The sequence below is a fragment of the Oncorhynchus clarkii genome, chromosome 6 (assembly GCF_045791955.1).
Source record: "Oncorhynchus clarkii lewisi isolate Uvic-CL-2024 chromosome 6, UVic_Ocla_1.0, whole genome shotgun sequence".
In the NCBI taxonomy this organism is placed as follows: Eukaryota; Metazoa; Chordata; class Actinopteri; order Salmoniformes; family Salmonidae; genus Oncorhynchus; species Oncorhynchus clarkii.
Window position 1 is genome coordinate 81,997,856 of NC_092152.1, and position 4,722 is coordinate 82,002,577.

A 4,722-nucleotide genomic window follows, 5' to 3' on the forward strand; every position below is an offset into this window, starting at 1 on the left:
CACACGCTTGTTTATTGCTCACCAAAGCTAGCTAGCATAGTTTGGTGTCAGAAGTGGGATCCAAAACCCTCGGTTGTCTTAACAAAAGAATAAGAGTATTATTACTAGAGACTGAGAGCATGCTGAGAATGAGTGTTTGACTGGCAGAATGTTAATGAACTGCCTAGTGACTGCCTCGCTAGTTTGCCTAATTGCTGTGATGCCCTTGGGAATGAATCCATCATTTTCTTTTTATGTTTTGCTTATCAAAGTGTTGCCTGTTTTAAACTGAGACTGAATGACATGACATTGCTAAGTGCAGTGGACCGGCTCACCGTAGATCCAAGAGGAAAACACTAAGATTCTCTCTCTTCTTGTGTGACCGCACTTCAACATACATTGCTGGTCCTCCGTTTCTTGTATTTATTGAAGACCATGATTATTTAGATCAGGAAATGTTTGTTCCTGGGCTTTAACAAAAGGCTGTACACACCTACAGTAGACCTTCAGAACCACAGTCATCCATCCATGATCTTAACAAGACCTTCAGAACCACAGTCATCCATCCATGATCTAAACAAGACCTTCAGAACCACAGTTATCCATCCATGATCTAAACAAGACCTTCAGAACCACAGTTATCCATCCATGATCTTAACAAGACCTTCAGAACCACAGTCATCCATCCATGATCTAAACAAGACCTTCAGAACCACAGTCATCCATCCATGATCTAAACAAGACCTTCAGAACCACAGTTATCCATCCATGATCTTAACAAGACCTTCAGAACCACAGTCATCCATCCATGATCTTAACAAGACCTTCAGAACCATAGTCATCCATCCATGATCTAAACTTGACAGAAAAAGGCACCTGTCAGAAAGAATACGTGACCTGTGTGATCCAGTGATTATAGTGCCACTGACCCACGTCTACCAGAGTCAACATGGGTTCAAATCCAATCCTCCGAATCTCCTCCAGTCTCTCCTGACTTCTCTCTACGGTCCTCTGTTCAATGCAAACCATTAAAACATATGAAAGGAGGGAGGGGGGGGCAAAAGAGAGATTACAAAAGACCTTGTCTCAATCTTAATATTTTAGACTGTGGCTGTACTTCCACCACGACCTGCCCACTCATTAAATCCCCATGGTGATTTATAGTTTGTTCATCTGCTGAAATCACAAAAGTGGTTTTACATAAACGTTATTCTGTTCCTTTATGTGTTTAAGATTGGTTTCAGTTGTAAAGCCCCGGTTACCTAACAGTCCCATCTTTCAAAGGCTGTGTCTGTCTGTCTGTCTGCTCAGCAGTTGATTTATTACCATAGCGGGAAGGAAGTCTTACACACACACACACACACACACAGACTTTTTCACCTACCACTGCCTTCTCTCCATTCTCTCTTTCTCTGCTTGCTCAATCTCTCCCAGAGAGTTACAGCTGCCTGCTTCATCAGAACCAGTGTGATGATGGTTTATTAAAGAAATGAGACCTACGTGTGTGTGTGTGTGTGTGTGTGTGTGTGTGTGTGTGCGCGTGCGCTCAGCATAGCTGCTCATTACAGAGAGGTAACACGACTAGATAGGACAGGCACATTTTTAAATTAATTTTTATTTAACTAGGCAAGTTGATTAAGAACAAATACTTATTTACAATTACGGCCTACCACATATAGGACTGTCAGTGTCAGGTGACACAGCCACCAGGTGACAGGTCTGGCTATGATGACGCAGGTAGCTCTGATGTCACAGCCATTCTGCATGATCAGGGACCAAGCATCTCAGAGCAGGAGTGCTGATTTAGGATCAGTTTATCCTTTTAGATCACAATGAATAAAAGACATGGACGGGGGGGACCTGATCCTAGATCAGCACTCCTACGTTAAGACGCTTGATACTGTACTGTACGGCCCCTGGGGTGCGTCTCATACGGCCCCTGGTGTGCGTCTCATACGGCCCCTGGTGTGCGTCTCATACGGCCCCTGGGGTGCGTCTCATACGGCCCCTGGGGTGCGTCTCATACGGCCCCTGGGGTGCGTCTCATACGGCCCCTGGGGTGCGTCTCATACGGCCCCTGGGGTGCGTCTCATACGGCCCCTGGGGTGCGTCTCATACGGCCCCTGGGGTGCGTCTCATACGGCCCCTGGGGTGCGTCTCATACGGCCCCTGGGGTGCGTCTCATACGGCCCCTGGGGTGCGTCTCATACGGCCCTGGGGTGCGTCTCATACGGCCCCTGGGGTGCGTCTCATACGGCCCCTGGGGTGCGTCTCATACGGCCCCTGGGGTGCGTCTCATACGGCCCCTGGGGTGCGTCTCATACGGCCCCTGGGGTGCGTCTCATACGGCCCCTGGGGTGCGTCTCATACGGCCCCTGGGGTGCGTCTCATACGGCCCCTGGGGTGCGTCTCATACGGCCCCTGGGGTGCGTCTCATACGGCCCCTGGGGTGCGTCTCATACGGCCCCTGGGGTGCGTCTCAACAGTCTAGAAAACTCAGGAAATCATTACAACAAATGACATATCTATTTTTATTCATAAATATAAGTAAGCCTCCCCATAAATACTGTTATATTTATGAACAGTATAAACCATTTAGTCTGAATGTCATCATATATAAATCATGAACAACAGGCCTTATACATGTTCTAACAAACTGGAAACATGTTAAATAAAAGCAGATCCATAAATAAAGTGTTAGGATCTGCTCCAAATAGCACCCTATTCCCTTTATAGTGCACTATTTTGGACTGGGACTCATAGGACTCTGGTTAAAAGTAGTGTACTATATAGAGAATAGGGTTGCTCTCTGCCACAGTCATTTGGCCGCCTCCTTGTGTTTAACCTGTTTGTAAATCGCCTGTGTGTGTTTTCTCTCTCCCCTATCCATGTGTGTGTGTGTGTGTGTGTGTTTTCTCTCTCCCCTATCCGTGTGTGTGTGTGTGTGTTTTCTCTCTCCCCTATCCGTGTGTGTGGGTGTGTGTTTTCTCTCTCCCCTATCCATGTGTGTGTGTGTGTTTTCTCTTTCCCCTATCCATGTGTGTGTGTGTGTGTGTGTGTTTGTGTGTGTGTGTGTTTTCTCTCTCCCCTATCCATGTGTGTGTGTGGATTTCTTCCCCAATGAACCACAAGAATGAGGACTCTTCAATATTTCATGAGAACGGGAAGAGTGTTTATGCTCTAGGGACTGCACCGAAAATGAGCATGAGTTCAGATTTCACACCCCAAGTACACCCCAGGTGAACACACACACACACACACACACACCCCTGTAGGTCTCATTTCTTTGATTAACCATCTTCAGAATGACACTGGTTCTGATGAGATTATCTCAGAGAGCCAACACATGTCTGCAGGTTACTCATCACAGTTCACTAACTCAACTTGCTTAGGTAAATCCATTGAATAAATTATATGGTAGATATTAAACCAGATATGTTTTCCACAGTTACTTGCAGTTGAATAATCAACTGAATGAGGCTTGATTAGAAATAGAAACATCATGAACTAGATTCTCAGTTTACAGAGATTGGCCTACTAAAGTATTTTTAATGTTTGATTCTGTTTTGGGGTGATTCCCGAGGCAATTACTTTATGGCATCTATGCTGGAGCCTTATGCTGTGTTCCTAACCAAGAGGGAAGTGGGAATTTACCACACACCGGGAGAAATCCACTTGAACAGCCCTCTAACTGGTAATTACTAGCAGGAAATCTTCCCTGATCTCCGATTTCTACCATATGCTGATCTCTGACATCACCTACTAGGAAAAGGACATCGATAACAGCATTTTCAACAGTTAAAAAAACATTAATTATAAGAAGTAATCGATTAATATAATTGTTTTACTCTATAATTTGTTTACAAGCATGATAGTTGTACTTTTAGTGTATGTTTGACACAGCTTTTGGTCATTAGCCAATAAGCTACCCAGGTAAGGGCTGAAAATAGCCCATATTAATATATGTAGCCTTAGAAATAAGGTTCATGAAATCAATAACTTGCTAACATTAGATAACATTCATATATTAGTCATTTCTGAGACTTACTTAGTTCATTTGATGATACAGCAGTAGCAATACAAGGCTATAACATATATAGAAGAGACAGGAATGCTTATGGGGGAGGTGTGACTGTATATATTCAGAGCCATATCCCTGCAATGCTTAGAGAAGATCTTATGTCAAGTGTTATTGAAGTGTTGTGGTTGCAGGCACATCTAAAGCCTTTTCTTTTGGGGTGTTGCTATGGGTCACCAAGTGCTGACAGTCAGTATCTAAATAATATGTGTAAAATACTTGATAGTGTATTTTATGTAAACAGAGAGGTCTACTTTCTCAGGGACCTGAATATTGACTGGTTTTCATCAAGCTGTCCGCTCAAGACGAAGCTTCTCACTGTAACCAGTGCCTGTTATCTGGTTCAGGTTATTAGTCAACCTACCAGGGTGTTTACAAACACTACAAGAAAAGATCATCCACAAGTATTGATCAGATTTTTGTATCCATACCCATTGGATCCAGTGATCACAATATAGTGGCTATATCCAGGAAAGCCAAAGTTCCAACAGCTGGGCCTAAAATAGTGTAGAAGAGATCATACAAAATATTTATCTGTGACTCTTATGTGGATGATGTTCAAAAATATGTTGGTCTGATGTGATTAAGGAGGAGCATCCAGACGCTGCATTTGATGAGTTTATTGATAAACCTATTAAGAAACGGACTGTTAGAACTGTTTAGGC